We start from the raw sequence: 20,591 nt of genomic DNA on the forward strand, positions 1-20,591 counted from the left end.
ATCTATCTCCACCCTCAACCCTCAAAATATCTAAAATTAATTTTAGGACATAAACCCAATTACTTTAAAAATACATTTCCTAGATTTAAGCTGTAAAGTTTAAGTGTTCTCACCACAAAAAAATGGTAAGTATGTAAGGTAATACATACGTTATTTAGCTCCATGCAGCCAATTCACAGTATATATGTATTTCAGAACATTATATTGTACATGATAAATTTATATAATTTTTGTCTGTTAAAATAAATAACCAAAATAAAATATATCTAAGCAAAGCTAATAAAATAGAAATTACCAGATAGTATTTAAGAAAACCCAAGGTTGCTACTAGCAACTATTTATAACTTCATGGAATGCTGGCATATCCAATGGTGTGTTTGTAATCCTTTCCTCTCAGGTTCTCTGATAGCAAGATTCTCTAAATTGAAATGACTGCTTTACTGATTGCCTCTAGTTTTCCCCCTTGTTCTCCCTGAACTATATTAACTTTGTGCTATGTTAGTGACTATGTATGTTGACAGATTTTCTAGAGAACTGCTAATGAATACTGCCCACAAGAAATCTCACTTTTCCTTTTCATTGATGTATTTGTGTAATTTATAATTCTAACCCATGAGTTAATTCAATGCAGAGATTATTTAAAAGACTACTTGAGACATAGTATATAGCTAATCCAGGTCCTCATAATCTTTACCAGAAGTTATTTGCTCTTGTGCATAATTGAAAACAAATGTTCTGTGTTGTGTACAATTATTTTGATCTTAAAGGCCATGCTTAGTAGAAAAAGAGGTTAGGATTCTGTAGTTTCCCTTAGTGCTTTCAAGGTATCTTCTTTATAGTCATACTTATCTATATATTAAATTATATTTATAATGTTTCTATATAGGCTTGAGTTTATGTATGTATATGATTGTACATGGATATATATATCTAGACTTGGGAATGCATAGACTTAAAAATAAAATTATAGACCCTGTCATAACTTAAACAATTACAGATGGAATTTAACATAACATGTCTTTTAAAATCAGGTCTAAAGATTATTAGAAAGATTTGTTGAGAAAACTACCAGATTGGACATAAAACATGGTTTCTAGTCTTCCTTTGTTATGAAATGAGTGAGTCATTTAGCCAATTTCGGCCCCAGTTTACTTATTTTTAAATTGAAAATACAAAAATAATTGTAGATACTTGACCCTTTAAATGATAATGTGCTGAGAAAACAGGCAGAATGGTCAGCACAATTATTTTATTTCTTGAATTTCACAGATTAAGAATAGCACGTTCACTTACAGCAGCAATGGCAGACAAGACACTCTGTACTTGAAACCAAGTATATGCTAAATAAAACATTTTGGTTTGCTGCTGGACTTCCTGGAAGTGGGTAAAACCATCTGTAAGTCCAACCTCTCCTCCCCTCCAAAAAATAAAAAGGAACAAGCTGAGCCAATGTTGGAGCTTAGAGCCATGAACAGATAAATGTCCTGAGCAAGAAGCAAGGGAGAGAAACTGTGGTTATGCTGAGGGAAAATGACAATAGAAGCACTGTAAATTGCAACCGGGATCTGAGCCTGGGGTCAACAGCAAGGAAAAGGAACCGAATCTGAGATTTTGCATCAACCCAGGTCCCTCAAAGAGTAGTAAATGGCCCCAGGTTAGTAGTCCTCCCACCTACTCGCAGAAACACACCAAATCACCATAGGAAAGAATTTTAAGAATATCTCATCAGAGTCCCACAATGTATAATCAGATAAGTATTAGTTCACAACCAAAGACACGAAGCGACAAGAGGAAGTAAGGCATCTATAGTAGAACTGTTCAACACAGAAATGCTGTTTATGAAGTACTTAAAAAGTAAAATATAGGATCAAAATAGTGAGCAAGCAATAGAAAATTATCAGGAATAATCAGGCAATTCTTACAAATAACCCAACGGAATGTCTACATAAAATATGTAAACATTGAATGAAAACACAAGACATGTTAAAAAGCAGATTAGCCACAGATGAAAGAGATTTAATGAACTTGTAGGTTGAAGTGAATAAATTAACCAGAATATAATCTTGAAAGGGAAAGAGCCAAAAGATGTTAGAATAATTTAAAATGTTGAGGATAAAATGAGAAGGTCTAACATAAGTCAAATCAGAGTCACAGAAGAAAAGAATAAGTCAACCAAGAAGTGATAATACAATTAATCAAGGAGAAATGTTCAGAAATGCTGAAAGCTATGAATCCCCAGTTCATAAAGGACAGTATTTCCAAACAAGATAAAAAAGAAAACCAATGGCTAGCGTAGTGGTGGCTCTCTAGAGAAACAAGGCAAAAAATTTTTAAAAAGCCAGAAAGTAAAGACACATCACATACCAAGAAATGATCATTTCATTGGCAGCTGAGTGCCCAACAGTGATACCAGAAAACAGAAAGCAGTGGAATAATAAAGTATTGAGAGCAAATAGCTATTATCTATCAATCATGAGAGTAAACAATCATGAGAGTAAAAGGCATTTGCCGTTAAACAGAAATTGAGAATTTATCATCAGTAGACTCACACTGTATTAATAGTCTGTTCTGATGCTGCTAATAAAGACATACCTGAGACTGAGTATTCTATAAAGAAAAATAGGTTTCATGGACTTGCAGTTCCACACGGGTGGGGAGGCCTCACCATCATGGCAGAAGGCGAAGGAAGAGCAAAGGCATGTCTCACATAGTGGCAGTCAAGAGGATGTGTGCAGGGGAACTGCCTTTATAAAACCATCAGATTTTGTGAGACTTATTCACTATCATGAGAAAAGCACAGGAACGACCTGCCCCCATGATTCAATTATCTCCCACCAGGTCCCTCCCATGACATGTAAGAATTATGGGAGCTACAATTCAAGGTGAGATTTGGATGAGGACAAGCCAAACCATATCACACACTAAAGGTTATTCCTTAGAAAGATGGTATTTTGGAGCTGGGCACAGTGGCTCACGCCTGTAATTCCAGCACTTTGGGAGGCTGAGGTGGGTGGATCACTTGAGGTCAGAAGTTCGAGACCAGTCTGGCCAACATGATGAAACCCTCTCTCTACTAAAAACACAAAAATTAGCCAGGTGTGGTAGCATGTGCCTGTAATCCCAGCTACTTGGGAGGCTGAGGCAGGAGAATATCTTGAACCCAGGAGGTGGAGGTTGCAGTGAGCTGAGATCGCACCACTGCACTCCCGTCTGGGCAATAAGAGCGAGACTCCACCTCAAAAAATATAAAATAAAAAGAAATACGATATTTTTGACAAAAATTCAGTTAAGGTAAAAGTCAATAGCAAAATTATAGTTTTACAATCCTCACATCTTTGGAAATAGAATACTTAATTATTCATTGCTCAATTAAGAAATCATAATGAATTTTTAAAAATATTTAAAGCCAAATTGTAATGAAAATGTAATATGTCAAAACCAGTATTTTTGAGGGCAGTCTATCAACCATAAATACTTACATTAGAAAGAAAGAAGTCTGAAAATGAACTAAGCACCATCATAAGTATTTGGAAAAGAATAAAAGAAAATAAAAAGAAGCAGAATCCGATTAGTTGAAAACAATATTACAAAAGAAAAAACTATGAAGATAAAAGTTAGCTTTTTGAAAAGACTCATAAAATAGACAGTCTTTTGAGAAGACTGAGAAAAGAGTACACATAAGGATTAAAAGAGGATATAAATGTAGCTATAGCACAGATTAAAAAGAAAATACTATGGGCAATGTTAGGCCAATAAATTGAAGGTGAAGTGAAATAATCTTTAGAAAAATAGAACTTACCAAAGCTGAATTTGGAATTAAGAAGCTTTAATGATTCTATAACTTTTTTTTTTTTTTGAGACAGAATCTCACTCTGTCGCCCAGGCTAGAGTGCAGTGGCACAATTTCAGCTCACTGCAACCTCTGCCTCCTGGGTTCAAGCGATTCTCCTGCCTCAGCCTCCTGAGTAGTTGGGATTACAAATGCATGCCACCATGCCCAGCTAGTTTTTTATTTTTAGTAGAGATGGGATTTCACCATGTTGGTCAGACTGGTCTTGAACTCTTGACCTCGTGATCCACCCGGCTCTGCCTCCCAAAGTGCTGGGATTACAGGCATGAGCCACTACCCCCAACCCATTCTATAACTATTAAAGCAACTGAATTAGTAGTTCAAAATTTCCTACAGGAAAGACCAAGCCATTTAATTTTATAGGTGAAATTACTAAGCATTCAAGAGTTAATTTCTGTCTTTTACAAACTTATACAGCAAAATGGAAAAGAATAAATACTCTCTAAATCATTCCATATAACCTGGACACCAAAAATAGACAAATACAGTTTGAGAAAATAAATTATACGTCAGTCTCACTCAAGAGCCTAAATAAATTATACCAAATGGAATCCAGTGGAGTTAAAAAAAAAAAAAAAGTGTATTTGTCATGACCAACTTGGCTCTATCCCAGGAATGCAAGGGTAGTTTAACATTTAGAAATCTAGAATTATGATCTACATAATAGATTAAAAGGGAAAACCCACATATAATCTCAATAGGAATAGAAAAAACTTTGGATAAAGTTAACCACTGATTTAGTATGAAAAGTCTTAGCAAAGTATAAATAAAAGAGAATTACCTTTACATGAATGAAGTTATCAGCGAAAACCTCAGTAAACGTCATTCTTGATGAAAATGTAAAAACATTCCATGTAAAATCACAAATGGGACACGTTTGCTCACTATCATGTTTTTAATCACCATTAAAACCGAAGTTTCTAGCCAGATAATAACATGAGGAAAATAAATAAAGGCATTATGATTAGAAAGGTGCAAACATTTGTTCTATTCCAAGTTTGTTTTAAGAAAAAAGAGAAAGGAACAAACAAACCCATAAGTATTTGCAGATAATGTGATAATATACAAAGAAAATCACAAAGAATCTAAAAACAATGTGATAGTAATTAACTTAGTAAGGTGTCAGGCCCTAAAACCCATATACAGAAATTAGTTGCCTATTTTTTGTGTGTGTTATGTTTTATTTTATATTTTGTTTCCTGTTTGCTTTGGGTAATAGTTTCAGAATAAGTAGGAAGCAGGAGGTTAGGGAGACATACTAAGTTGCTGAGACATCTGCAGAAACAGCACAGAAGCTGGGAAACTTCTCCCAGCTTGCTTGGTACTGATGGTTTCCTAGGATGCAGGACTTTCAGGTTCAATACCATGACTGTCCCAGTTTGCCTGGGACTGAGGGGCTCCCACGATGCAGGACTGTCAGTGCTAAGACCAGAAAAGTCCTGCACAAACGAGGAGGAGCTGGTTACTCTCTGGGAGAACTGTAAGTAGTCCAGTGTCACTGCAAATTAAAATGCAGGGCAGGAAGTGGTGGCAGACAAGATTGGGGAGAAAAGCAGGGACCAGATCACAAAGGGCCTGGTGTTCCATATTAAAGGAACTTGTACCTTGTTCTCCAGGCAGCGGCAAGCTGTTGAAAGGTTTTAAGCAGGGAGGTATGTGACAGTGACAGTTTGCATTTTAGTTAGACTACTTCAGCAATAGTGTAGAGGCTGGATTTGAAGGGGCTCAGGCTGGAAGTAGGAGGTGGTTGCTATAGTCCAAGTAAAGATGATGAAGGCCCACCCTAAGGGGCTGCAGAGATGGAGTGGAGGGGACAGTCCTAAGGACTACTTAAGAGACAAAATTTGTAGAGTGACTGACTGGATGTGGGAGTGATAGAAAAGAGTTGACAATGATCTCTGCCCTTCAGAAAAATGTTAGACATGTTGGCTAAATGAAAATACAGGCTGGGCATGGTGGCTCCTGCCTGTAATTCCAGCACTTTGGGAGGTCGAGGTGGGCAGATCATCTTAGGTCAGGAGTTCAAGACCAGCCTGGCCAACATGGCGAACCCTGTCTCTACTGAAAATACAAAAATTAGCCAGTCATGATGTCACATACCTGTAATCCCAGTCACTCGGAAAGCTGAGGCAGGAGAATCGCTTGAAACCGGGAGGCGGAGGTCGCAGTGAGCCGAGATCGTGCCACTGCACTCCAGTCTGGGCAACAAAGTGAGACTCTATCTCAAAAAAAAAGAGAGAAAATATAGAAAGAGAAATATAACCAACACTCATAACATCATCCAGTTTAAGGAATAAAATATTAAAGATACCATTGTATCCCCCTATATATACCTGATCCCACTTCCCTGATACCACTTCCCCTTCCCTTCCCAGAAGTAACCCCTACATTACACTGATACTTCTAATTGCCAAGACTTTCTATAAAATTCTGCTACAGAGATGTACATTGCTAAACAACAAAACATTGCTATACTAATTGCAATGTTTTGCATTTTTCTAAACTTTATAGAAACTATATCATAATATAAGTATTAGTCTGTAACATGCTGTCCCCATTGTATATGAGATACAGCCCCTGCACAAGAGTTCTCTGAAAAGGAACGTGGAAGAAAGAGACTATATTCCAGTGAACAGTTTGCAAACTAAGGAGATGCAACCTTCAGTGTAAAATGAAGGTGCATTCCCCAACTGCTTTTCTAAACAGTGGTCATGAACAGTTTTAAAATGTAATATAAAAAAGGTACAGTTTATAGTTACAACAAAAATGTGCATATCAATTGAGAAAAACAAATAGAAAATGATCAAAACACAGTAACAGGCATATCAAAGGAGAAAAGTGAATGAACGGTATATAAAAGGATGCTCATTCTGAATAGTAATAAAGGAAATACAAATAAAACTGATGTGAAACACCATTTTTTATACCCAGAATTGGCAAAAATTAAGAAATTGGACAATGTCAAATGTTGGAAAGGATTGGGGTTAACAAGATCTCTTATATACCTTTGTTGGGAATGTAAACTTGTGTAATTGCTTCGAAAAACAATTTGGCATTATCCAATAAATTCGAGAATGAGTGTAACTTACTCCTGGATATATATCCTAGAGAAACTCCTTCCCATGGTTACCTAGGAACTTGTTCAGAGCAGCACAATTCACAAAAGAAAAAAACAAAACAAAACTGGAAAGACCAAAATATCCATCCTTTGATAGGAGACAAAATAAATAAATTAGAATATTTACTTGGTAGAATATTATTACAGTAGTGAAAATGAATGTTTTTGATGAATGGATAAGCAAAATGTGGTATAGCCATACAATAGAATCATATTCAGCAACAAAAAATAATGAAGTACAGTCATGTGCTACATAATGACGTTTCTGTCACAATAGACTGCATATGCAACAGTGATCCGGTAGGATTATAGTACCATACTTTTGCTGTACTTTTTCTATGTTTAGATACAGAAATACTTACCATTGTGTTACAGTTGCCTATGGTATTCAGTACAGTAATATGCTATACAGGTTTGTAGCTTAGTCTATACCGTATAGCCTACATGTGTAGTAGGCTATACCATCTAGGTTTTTGTAAGTATACTCTATGATACTTGCACAACAACAAAATTGCCTAACAATTTATTTCCCAGCACATATCCTTGTTCTTAAGTGATGCATGATTGTACTGATACATACAACAACATGGAAGAACCTCAAAAATGTTATTTTATGTTTATTTACTTATTTATTTATTTTTGAGATGGGGGTCTGTCTCTGTCGCCCAGACTGGAGTGCAGTGGCACGATCTCGGCTCACTACAAACTCCGCCTCCCGGGTTCACGCCATTCTCCTGACTCAGCCTCCCCAGTAGCTGGGACTACAGGCGCCCATCACCATGCCTGGCTAATTTTTCTGTTTTTAGTTGAGACGCAGTTTCACTGTGTTAGCCAGGATGATCTCGATCTCCTGATCTTGTGATCCGCCCGCCTTGGCCTCCCAAAGTGCTGGGATTACAGGCATGAGCCACCGTGCCCAGCCAAAAATGTTATTTTAAATGAAAGAAAACCACATATTGAATGTTGCCATTTGTATGAAATGCCTAAAAAGAAGCAAATCAATAAAGACAGAAAGTCAGGCCAGGGGATAGGGAAGCAGGGGAGAGGGAGACTGGGAATGACCGCCAATTGGCACAAGATTTCTTTTGGGGGTGATGAAAATACTCTGAAGTTACAAGATAATGATGGGTATACAACTCTGTAAATACACTGAAAGCCATTAGAATATATACTTGAAACAGGTGAACTTGATGATGCAAATTATGTATCAACAATGCTATTAAAAATGAGTATAGTAACACACTGCAACATGAGTCTTTACAAATTTAAATAGTAAGTTGAATGAAAAAAGTTCCAAAAGACAATGTATAGTATTATTATATAACTTAAAAATAAGTAAAATGAAATAATATTGTATATTGTTTAGGGATACATACTTACATGACAAAACCATTATGAATATTGAAAGGAAGGATAACCATACAGGAAAGTTGCTGTCTCGGGGGTGAAGAGGCACATGGGACAGAGGAGGAACCCATAGGTAGATGCAATGCTATTGGAGATTCTTTTAGTTCTTCAATTGAATGATTATTTAAAAGCTTAAATCTTATTTTTATTATAATTTACATATTTTATATTTAATTATGTATAGGTATCAAATATATTACATTTGATATAGTAAAATAAAATGCTTTAAAATACTAATAATATGGGTATATACTAGCAAAAAACAAGTCACTTATGAAAGAGAAAATAAGATTGACCCCTGATGTCTCCACACCCTCTTCCAAGCTGAAGACAATGCAGCAGTATCTACAACGTTCTGAGGAAGACAGTGAATGACTTTAAAATTTTAAGCCCAAATTATCCTCCTAAGGATAAATGCAACAGATGGATAGTAAGCATGAAAGAATGTAAAGAAATAAGAATCCATGAGCCTTTTATAGAATAAAAATAAGTAAATTTAAAACTCTTATTAATAAAATCTAGGCAACTAAGTAGATGAATCAAAGAGTATAGAAATGGAGAAGCCAGGCACAGAAAAGTTAGATGATGGGCACCAAATTATTTAAAATAGAAATGAAGAGTAAACAGTGGTTTGAATTACGGTTTCAGAACAACATGTAAATGTTAAAAACCCAGACATTATGGAGAATAATATAAGTAACAAAATGCATTTGGAAGAGGGTGAGAGGAGGAATAAAGTGAAATGATGTCTCTTTTATTAATTTTCATAAGGAAGTTGTCAGATATTATCAAAATTTGAAATATAATTTTTAAAATATGTTGATTGGTTTTGCAGCATATATACTAAAATTGGAATGATACAGAGAAGACTAGTATAGCTCCTGCACACACAGGATGATACACAAATTTGTGAAATATTATATATTTTTCACTTAAAATGAATTAATCTTTTTCCCCTCTAAAATGTCATAGAAATAGTAAGCACAGTAGGATATAACTATCAGTTGCCAATCCTAAATTTTCATATTCAATATCTAATAGATACATTGCAAATTTGGTAATTTAAGATTTGTTTACAAATGTGCAGATATTTACAGTACGAACTTTAAAATCATTTAAAAATGAATGGTGGTAAAATTTACAAATTATGTGAAATAATTGTAATGTACATGTATTTTTATTCTAATAAACTTTTGAATTTCAGATTGGATTTTATTAGAAAAAAATAAAAATAAAACATACATTGAGTCTTCCCCAATGTTTGTCACTGGGGGAGCTATTGACATTTGGGTTGGGTATGTTTTGATGTCAGGTCTGTCAGGTACGTAATAAGATGTTTGACGTCTCTGGAGAATGCCAGGATCCTCATAATTGTGACAATCAAAAACATGTCCATGCATTTCTAGATGCACCCTAGGGAACTGGCACTGCCATAGATTGAGAACCACTGCTGTAACCTCTTACAGGTTTTCATGTCTTTCCTATTAAATTTAGAGCAATGTTAGAGAATTAAAATCTCTTAAAATCTCAAAAGGGAATCATTTACCTGAAATTCATTCAGCTTCATGTTGGTGTCCTTTTCTTCTATTAAACTAAAATAAAAAATAAACTTACTACAGAATAAGCCTGCTTAGTGAATGCAAAAATTTTCATTAATAAAGTATTTGTTGAAACAAGGAATATGAAAAAATACAGTTACTTTGCATATTTTTATTGTGATAATTTATGTGTAACACACAATTTACCATTTTAACCATTTTAAAGTATACAGTTCCATGGGGTTACTTACATTCACATTGTTGTGCAATCATCACCACTTTCCATCGCCAGAACTTTTTCATCTTCCCTGATATGGTTTGGCTGTGTCCCTCACCCAAATCTCACCTTGAATTGTAATAATCCCCATGTGTCAAGGGTGGGGCCAGGTGGAGATAACTGAATCATGGGAGCTGTTCCCTCACACTGTTCTCATGGTAGTGAATAAGTCTCACGAGATCTGATGGTTTTATAAATGAGAGTTCCCCTGCACAAGCTTTCTTGTCTGCTGCTGTGTAAGACACGATTTAGCTCCTCCTTTGCCTTCCACCATGATTGTGATGCCTCCCCAGTCATGTGAAACTGTGAGTCAATTAAACCTCTTTCCTTTGTAAATTACCCAGTCTTGGCTATGTCTTTATTAGCAATGTGAAAACAGAGTAATATATTCCCCAATGGCATATTTAACATAAATTATATATAGTCATTTGCCATTTGCCAGTCTCTTAATTTGGGGCCAAGATCTTTTCTTTGAGAGTGGTCCCCTGATTGGAATTCCCCCTCACCATCTTTTTTGCATGAATTACCACGCTCTAAGATTTTCAGTTTCAATTTTTAAAAAACAAAACAAGAATTGAAAGACACTTGGAAAGGAACTGAGTGTAGAATCCTCCTAGATTCCCCCGGCCCCTATGTTTCATGCTCACACCTATTTTGAAAGCAAACTTAAAAAAAAAAAATTGAGGAGTCTTGCTGTGTTGCCCAGGCTGATCTCAAACTTCTGGGCTCAAGCAGTCCTCCTGCCTTGGCCTCCCGAAATGCTGGGATTACAGGCATGAGTCACCGCACCCACCCTGAAAGCAAATTTTTAATCACTCTGTATTTATCCAGTTTTTCTAACATACTCAACCTAGTTTTTATGGAAACAAAAATGTGTTCTTTTTGCATTTATATTTTGTCAGTTTTCTTAACATTTATTTAAATTATATAATTAAAAAAAGTTTGGGTTCAAACACCCAAATTGACTCTTGGAAAGCTTCCAGCTGAACTGGTGGAGACAGAAGTATAGGGCATCTAGAGAGCTATCTGCTTGCACATTTAAAGTGGAGGGTGACACGGCATGATCTGGCAAATCAGATACTATATTAACATAACAGATTGAAAATAGCATGTACACTTGGGATGGTTAATTTTTTGTCAGTTTAGCTAGGCCATGGGGTACCCAGACATTTGGTTAAACATTAATCTTCTGTGTCTGTGACAATGTTTCTTGATGAGGTTAATATTTGAATAGGTAGACTGAGTAAAGCAAACTGCCTTCCATAATATGGGTGGGCCTCATCCTATCCTTTGAAGACAACATGAATAAAACAAAAAGACTCACTAAGGGGGAACTCCTCCCGCCTGACTGCTTTGAGATGGGACACCAGTTCCTTTCTGGCTTTTGGACTTGAAACTGAAACATTGGCTGTTTTTTTAGTCTCCGGCCTGCTAAGTTTCAGATTGGAAATACATGTCAACTTCCCTGGGTCTCCAGCCTGCCAACTGCAGATCTTGGGATTTCTCAGCCTCCATAATTGCATGAGCCAATTCCTTATAATAAATCTCTTTTAGGATCTCTCTAGTAGGATACATGGGTATATTCTGTTTTCTTCTTCTTCTTTTTTTTTTTTTTACCTTAAGAAAAACCAGTAGCTTTATTTTTCCTCAATATACATTTAGAAAATTGGTCTGAGAAGAGGTTTCATGAAACAGCCCAGAGAACTATGTATAAAATGAAGAGTTCTAAACCAGTAAGAAAAAGTGCGCAAATAAAGCACACATCCCCAGGGGCCACTGCAGCCTAGGACCCTCCTATCAGAGGGGAGGCAAGGTCTTTGATGGTTTTTGAGTTCAGTTGAGAGATTGTGCTGATCTTCAGGAATTTGCTGTTTGCATACTTATTCCTGATGGCGATGAATTTAGTTAAGTTTTCATTTACTTGCAGCACATTTTTGGCCATGTGCTGCATGACTTCCAATCCTTCATTCTCTGTGTATCCTGTATAACACTGCTGCTTTAAGTTCCATTTTCCTTGGCCCAGAACCTTCTGAGACAAGCAGGAAGCAGCTGCTGCTGCCTTAGAAGGATGATAATGCATCATATCGTAGTCAATGAGAGTCAGCTCCATCAAATATTTGGCTAAAGTGTTCTGTTCAACATCAGCCTTTCCGGCTTGTGATGCTTGCCTTAAGAAGTGGCAAGGGTCCACCCAACTCAAATTTCGGTTTTTTCAAAATTAGTTTCCATTTCTTGGATTTGGGAAATAGTATAAGCATTGTCTGTGACGTAAACAAAGCCTTCAATATTTGAAGAAAACATCTCCTCATACTTGGAAGCCAAGAACAGAGCAGTAATCCAAACTAGTTGAAGCTTCCTATGGGAAACTGGCTGAACCAGTAAAAATCAATCCATCGTGGCAACACACACATACAGAGTCTCCTGAAGAAGCCTAAACTTGGAGGGGATTTGCACCAGCCAGTCTACCAGGATGGTACGCTTATGTCCATTTATATCTCATCCATCTAAGAAATGTGGATTTATGAACTGCAAAATCTCCAGCTGCCTGAGGTACTGATAGATATCCTTAACGTAGTCACTGCAGAGCTGAGGGTTATTCCAATCTTCATTATCAATATCCTCAATTTTGCAGACCAAGGCATCAGAAAAAGCTTGGCAGATGTTCTCTTCTTTCATGGAGGCATCCTCAGGTATGGGAGAAGGACCGTTTGGAACCAACATTTCCATCTGTACTGTTTCACAGAAGCAGTAGGTTTCAGTTGTTTGTTGACATTTGTTGTTTTCCTGGGCTGAACTGGTACTTTGGTGTTCTGAGCTTTCTTAACTACTTGTGCTGCTCTGGTTGTAACTCTATTTCCAATTTCTTCTAAAATGGTATGCCTAATAGTCACATGACTCTTAAGTTTAGAATTAACTCCTGTCTCTCTCTCTCTATGCATATACCCATTTATCCTATTGGTTCTGTCTCTTTGGAGAGCCCTAATAGAATACCTGACAACTAAATGCAATGTGGATCTTGGGACAGAAAGAGGACATTAGTAGAAAAACTGGTGAAATTTAAAAAGAGTCTGGAATTTAGTTAATAGTAATGTACCAGTATTGGTTTCTTAGTTGTAATGAATGTACCATAGTAATGTAAGACGTTAGCAATAGAGGAAGTCAGTTGAAGGGTATAGAACACTCTGTGTTATCTTTGCAACCTTTCCATAAACCTAAAATTATTAAAAAATAAAAATTTTGTTTTAAAAAGTAGCATGTACCATATGATCTCTCTCTGTGAAACCGTTCCTCATTGTCTAGCTTTCTATTTGTATTTGTGGATTCTATTCACCAAATGTTAGTAATCTTTACTTTGGGAAATTATTTACTTGTTTCTTTGTGCTTTTCTGTATTGTTTGAATTTAAAAAAATATATATATACACATATATATATATATGTTTTACTAAAACAGTGAAGTCATTTTGTAAAACATTTGACACTGTTTTGAAAAGATGACTTCTAAAAATCTTCCAGAAAACACTATGATCTTTGATTTGGTGTTATTTTTTTAGTAGCATGGTCTTACCTATAACATTCTCCTTAGGAACCCAAAAATGATTTTATGATGAGGCTCCAAGATTGATATTCTGTGGTAGGACTTGAAAAATGACCAGGTTGTGTTACCATAAGAACACGTTGTTCCTGTTTTGTTTTGTTTTTTCTGCTTCTTCTTCTTTTTTTTTTCTAGTTCATTAAGGCTGCTATAACAGAATACCATACACTGGGTGGCTTAAAAACAACAGAAATTTATTTCTTACAGTTCTGGAGGCTGGGAAGGACAACATCAAGGCACCAGCAGATTCAGTGTCTGGTGAGGGCCTGTTCCCTGGTTTATAGATGGCTGTATTCTCACCCTTACATGGTGGAAGGGGCAAATGAATTATCTGGGGTCTCTTATTTATAAGGACACTAATCCCCTTCATGAGGGCTCTTACCCTCATAGCCTAATCACCTCTCAAAGGCCATGTCTCCTAATACCATCACATTGTGGGTTAGGATTTCAACATAAGAATGGGGTTGGGTGGGGAAGCAAACATTCTTTAAATAGCACCAACCCATACATAGCTTAATGGTTTATGTCAGTGTGTTACTATGGCTATTTGCTAGCGATAAGCATCATGAGGAAATGAAAGGCTTTTGGTTGCAATTCTCCTGTGGTTCTGTCCAGTGAAGCAATAAAAGAATAAAGAAAGTCAGGGATTTTTATCTCCAAATCAAAGCAGAGCTCACCTTTTAGTAATTGGAGGAATTAAAAGAACAAATTTCCTAAATGTTCTATGTTCTAGTACAAATAAAATTTTTAATACTCACTCTGTTTATCCTCATATCCTCTATTTTCTTTGTTCTCTTCATCTTGCCTCTATGACTCCTGACGTCCAACCTCTCTCTGTTGGATCCTTTTTTCTTTTGAGTCAGGGTCTCACTGTGTCTCCCAGGCTGGAGTGCAGTGGCGACATGATGGCTCACTGCAACCTCAACCTGCTGCACTCAAGCTGTCCTCCCACCTCAGCCTCCCAAGCAGCTGGGACCACAGGCACACACCACCAAGACCAGCTAATTTTTGTATTTTTTTTTTAGAGACATTGTTTTGCCCTGTTGCCCAGGCTGGTCCAGAACTCCTCTAGGCTCAAGTGATTCTCCTGTCTTGGCCTCCCAAAATGCTGTGGTTACAGGAATGAGCCACAGTGCCCAGCCTCCTTTGACTTAAAATATTAGGTCTATTGTAAATTCTCAAGGGAGCCATTTTTTTTCCTTTTCCACCCTAATACTGTGAATTCTCTGCGGATGGAGAGACTGTTCTCTTCATTTCTGTTTCCCTTCACCTAGCACAGTCTTCACCCATTAAATCATAGATGGTTGTAGCCACAGCTGCAAATGGAACCCTGGGTTTTCCAGTTGCTCCTACTTGTTCAAGTTCTATGTCTCCCTTCTTCCCATTGTTTTTCTTTCTCAGCCCCTTTTTCTGATTATAATGTAGTTATAGGCTTATTGCCTATATTCTGTGCCTTCTGAATGTCCAGGCTGTACAGTTATTCTGCTGTTTATATGAGGCCAGGTCTTCCCTTTAACTTGTGCTTCTATGAGGTAAAAATGTAATCTATACCAGTGGTTCTTAAACTCTAGTGGGCATTAGAATCACCTGGAGGGCTTGCTAAAACAGACTGCTGGGCCCACTCCTAGAGTTTCTTATTTAGTAGGTCTGGGATGGCGCTGGAGAATTTGCATCTTTAAGAAGTTTCCAGTAGATGCTGATGCAAATACTGATGCTGCTAGTCCAGAGACTACACTTCATACATCACGGATCTACACTCTACAGAAGCACTGGCTGGTCTAGTTCCCTTTGCAAGGAGGGAAAAAGAAATGCAGATGTTCAGTGTCTAGAACTTAGCCATAAAGTAAAAATAATAGGAAGAATATACATATTTTGTTTTAAACCCAAGATATAAAGGCTTATTTCCCTTATAATGATTATTCTTCAAATCATTTCTGTAGACCATAAGTAAAGTTAAAAGTGCTAAAGGAGAAAAGACTATTGATATTTCTATCAGAGCACATAAAAAGGTTAATTATGGCATGCACATCTTAAAGATCTCCTTGCCATCTGAGCATCTCCAGAAATACTTGCCATAGAACTGAAATAGAAATGATTATATGAGTAAATTATCACCCACACTCCTCACATGCATCATTTCATACCACAGCCTTTTCTCTTTTCAGGGAATAATGGTTTTACATTTTACTTTGTGATGGCACTCTAATTGCTAAATATAATAGGGGCATTATGCTACAAAGTTAAAAGACTCCAAGTGAAAAGATAAGTCAAATATAGTAATTTCACACAGCCAATGATTCTTCAAAGTCTGCTTCTCTTTTTTTCCAGCTGTCTGCCAATTGTGAACTCTCACAGGCTCATGAAAATTGAATACTAAGGCAGAGAAAAGCTAACAGGGATCCTAGAATATTTCTAGTCCAGGAGTCTGTAACTATGATCTACTGGCCAAATCTGGCCCACCACCTGTTTTCGTAAATAAATTTTTATTGAAAAATAGACATGCCCATTTTTATTGGGAAACAGCCGTACCCGTTGTTTACATATTCTGTGTGGCTGCTTTCGCACTATAATAACAGAGTTAAATAGTTGCAACACAGACCATGTGGTCCAAAGCTGAAAATATTTACTATCTTGACCTTTACCAAAAAAGTTTACTGACTCCTGCTATAGTTCCAGCTACTCACTGTACAGATTAGAAACCTATCTAGAGGGAGAGAGTTGGGGAGGGCAGGAGAGAATGGAGGGAGAGGTAGCTCAGGTTTACACATTCAAACAGAAGCAGTATTGCAGAATGTGAGGCTTCTCCCTAAGCAACTCCTATAAGACCTTTGGTCCACTGAAAGCCAGTCACAGCAGCCCTTCATGTATTAGTAGAGAAGGGGACGTTGGAGTAAGTTTGTATCTCATTATAATTTTCAAAGAACCTCTTCAAATGTCAACCCCAAAAAGAAGAGCAGTGAGACAGAAGTGTGCTTTGATGTTAGTCTACAGTGTTATTTATGGCATTTATTTGCACACGTATACAAAAGCACATTAGCAGCCTAACCTTTGGGGCTCATTTCTAATAATGAAAAAGTTATTTTTCATTGATGAGGAAGTCATCACGATCATCTTCTCTTTCAGAAAATATACTAGCATTCTGTTATGTAGTATTCTCCATAGTTCCCAAAGCTTTCAGGAGAATGTGCCTTATTGTGGGAATTCTTATTTCTTCAAGTTATTAGTCACTGAATTGACAAAAGTATATGAGTGTGTGAGTATATGTTTACATTGCTATTTTACATAATTTATATATCCATGTCTAAAATAAAATGATATAGTAGTGCTAGGTGTTCCCTAATCTCTCTCATTTATATGTTAAAAATTTATCTATTCTGTACATGAACAGAAGCTCCAATTCCATGGTTTTGGGTAAGTGCAAAGATATGTACAATGAGTTAAAATGGAGTGTTTTCACAAAAAGGAGCATTATTTTATTTGGTCATTCATCAGTTCTTTATTGGGTACCTCCTCTGTGCCAGGAACACACTGTACTGACATGATACACACCAAGAGGCTAAGACGATCTGGTAGTCTGATGGGGGAGGTCACACGCAACACAATGTCTGCAAGTTCTGCCATGGAGAGAGCCCTGGAAGAGACATTTGAGTGAAGTCCAAAAGATGAATAAGGGTTTGCACATGCCAGGGAAATGAAGCTCACTTTTAATGTTAATTCTCCTGGGAGATGTTCTTGACTCCTTAGTACAAACCCCTTAAATGTCCCTATTCTGTGTTCCTATAGCATCTATCTATCATAGGACTTTTCTGTCCGCCTAGCATTCAATAGGTGTCTAGCAAATGAATGAATAATGAGTGAGTGAATGAACACATGGATGAGTGAGTGAGTGAATTATGAATATACAAAAGTCAGAGGTGTGAACCACTATGGCCTATTCTTGGAACTGCATATATGGCTAGAAGATAGGGCATGGGGAAGGAGGGACAGGTGTACTGGGATATGAGCCTGGAGAGGTAGGTCAGGGTAAGATTGTGGAGGACCCTATATGCCAATCTAAGGATTGAATTGTATTTATTATTTCAGCAATTTCATGTTGGCCCCGATTCTGTGCCAATCCTGTGTTAGGCTCTGGAGGCACAAGATTCAGCCCCTCCCCTTGTAGACCTTACTGTTTCACTGAAGCTATATATATGTATACACATATATATACACACACACATATATATACATACATATATATATATATATATATTTTTTTTTTTTTTTGAGACAGAGTTTTGCTCTTTTTACCCAGGCTGGAGTGCAATGGTGCCATCTTGGCTCACCACAACCTCTGCCTCACTGGTTCAAGCGATTATCCTGCCTCACCCTCCCAAGTAGCTGGGATTACAGGCATGCGCCACCATGCCAGGCTAATTTTGTATTTTTAGTAGAGACAAGGTTTCTCCATGTTGGTCAGGCTGGTCTTGAACTCCCAACCTCAGGTGATCTGCCCACCTCGGCCTCCCAAAGTGCTGGGATTACAGGCATGAGCCATGGCGCCTGGCCACTGAAGCCATATTAATTGTGGATAGGATATGGGCCCTGGATGTAGACTGCCTGGGTTTCGGTTTTAATTTACTCTATACTAGCTGTGTGGCCTTCAATTTCTCAATGCTTCAGTTTCCTTATCTTTAAAATTGGAGTAATAATAGAACCTACCTCATAGTTACTGTCATGATTAAAATGAGATAATGTATGTAAAACTTCCTGGCACATAGAAAGTACCCAACAAATATTAAGCACTCTTTTTACTGGGGAAAATGGACCTTAAGCAAGTAATTAAAAGTGTGATGGGGAATTGCAGAAGATGAGGCCCATAGTGCAAAGACAATGTAATGGTGGCAGGTGGTGGTATGCCGTGGAAATGATCTGGAGATTCAAAGAAGTACTCTCTAGTGGAAGAATGGGTGGAAATGAGGCTGGAGAGGAGGCAGCAGCCAGCTCATGGAGAGGGTCAGGGTCAGATTTTGGACTTTGTTCCAGGGCCATTGAGAGCCACTGAAGAGATTAAGCATGGGAATGACAAAATCAGAGTTGTGAATTTTTTTGTTTTTGACACAGGATCTCTCTCTGCCACCCATGCTAGAGGGCATTGGCATGATTAAAGCTCTCTGTAGCCTTGACCTCCTGGACTCAAGCAGTCCTCCTGCATCAGCCATCTAAGTAGCTGGGACTACAGGTGCGTGCCACTGCACTTGGCTAATTTTTAAATTTTTTTGGAGAGATGATGTCTTGCTGTTTTGCTCAGGCTGGTCTCGAACTCCTGAGCTCAAGCAATCCTCCTGCCTTGACCTTTCAGAGTGCTAGAATTACAGATGTGAGCCACCATGCTTGGCCCAGAGTTGTGCTGTTAAGAGATGAAGAGAAGTGGACAGATGTAAGATATTGCAGGAATCGAATTGACAGGAATTGGTGATTGATTGACTATAAGAGGAGAGGGGAAAAAAAGAATGTAAAATGACTCCCAGATTTCTGGATTAAGCCATTGAATTAATAGTGTGCCATTTACTCAGGATCTATGAAAGGAGGAACAGACTTTCAGGGATAGTTGAAGTTGAACTGCCAGTGCAGATGGTGATGGAGCTCAGAATATAAATGGGCATGGAACCTGGATGTGGATGAGATTGTCAAGGAAAACATATAACAAGAAAAGACAACCAAGATGGAATTCTGGGTGTAGAAGAAAATTCCAGAGAAGACTGAGCAGGAGTATTCAAAGAGGTTGGTTAAAAACTAGGAGATGATGATATGACAGAAACCAAGGGAGAAAAAAGGAGGGCATGGTCAACATTATCCAATGCTGCTTCATTTTTTAATAAGGATTAAAAATGGCCCAGTGGATTTGGCAATTAGATCTTTTATCAGGGTCATTTAAAACTCTTCTAGATCCTGAACATGCTGGTTTCTGAAGATCCAACCACATATTGCAGCAAACATTAAAATGCACCTAATTCCATATTAAATTTATGTTATAAAAATTAGGACATTAACCTTTTTCCCTTTGAAATTATTACAAATTAAAATGTTCTATTTTCTTCTGTATTTGAGTCAGTCAATTTTTCTTTAGATCTCAAACATTTTGTAGGTTCTTGAAAATGTAGAGGACCTAGGCTGTCCTCAATAGTGACCATATTCAGGCTGGGCACGGTGGCTTATGCCTTTAATCCCAGCACTTTGGGAGGCCGAGGTGGGCAGATCACTTGAGGTCAGGAGTTTGAGACCAGTCTGGTCAAAATGGTGAAACCCTGTCTCTACTAAGAATACAAAAAATTAGCCAGGCGTGGTGGGGGCTGCCTGTAACTCCAGCTACTGGGGAGGCTGTCTGGAGAATCTCTTGAACCCAGGAGGCAGAACCTGCAGTGAGCCGAGATCGCACCACTGCACTACAGCCTGGGCAATAGAGCAAGACTCCGTCTCAAAATAAAACAAAACAGATAGAACCACATTCAGAGAAGGCTACAGGGGCCATGGAGTGAATGACTGATGAAGCCAAGACAGTAAGTATGAACTTCTCTTTCCCAGACATAGCAAGGAAAGAAAAGAAAGAGATGGAGAGAGCAAAGAGGGCCATAAAATCCAGGTAGTACATGATTTATTTAAGATTGGAGTTTTTCACATGGCTTAGAAGAAAAATGTAGCAAAAAAAAAAAAATTGACGACTCAGTAGAGAGTAGTAATATTTGATCAAAATGCTGCTTAAGGAGACAAGAAGAACAGATCCAGAACATAAGAAGGATTCACCTTCTTTAATGTCCCTCTTTGTCTG

The 20,591-nt window shown here is 37.5% G+C and overlaps 2 protein-coding genes and 2 pseudogenes across 2 annotated transcripts in view; 2 read left to right on the forward strand and 2 right to left on the reverse strand.

Annotated features, from left to right (window-relative positions):
• LOC105475570 (UBAP1-MVB12-associated (UMA) domain containing 1) overlaps window positions 1-20,591 on the forward strand; it is a 308,802-nt gene that overhangs the window by 253,843 nt on the left and 34,368 nt on the right. The window lies entirely within an intron of this gene.
• Window positions 1-20,591, reverse strand: part of LOC105475569 (collagen alpha-1(I) chain-like) — an 82,646-nt gene that overhangs the window by 11,164 nt on the left and 50,891 nt on the right. Inside the window, exons 4-6 of the mRNA XM_071094135.1 lie at window positions 9,922-9,967; window positions 5,951-6,068; window positions 4,632-4,770 (exon numbers count right to left, since the gene is read on the reverse strand). The gene's annotated coding sequence lies outside the window, so the exon portion shown is untranslated. The remainder of the gene's footprint in view (window positions 1-4,631; window positions 4,771-5,950; window positions 6,069-9,921; window positions 9,968-20,591) is intronic.
• LOC112425555 (U6 spliceosomal RNA) lies at window positions 9,192-9,304 on the forward strand (annotated as a pseudogene).
• LOC105475577 (G2/mitotic-specific cyclin-B2 pseudogene) lies at window positions 11,535-13,577 on the reverse strand (annotated as a pseudogene).

This window comes from Macaca nemestrina, chromosome 4 (genome assembly GCF_043159975.1).
Source record: "Macaca nemestrina isolate mMacNem1 chromosome 4, mMacNem.hap1, whole genome shotgun sequence".
In the NCBI taxonomy this organism is placed as follows: domain Eukaryota; kingdom Metazoa; phylum Chordata; class Mammalia; order Primates; family Cercopithecidae; genus Macaca; species Macaca nemestrina.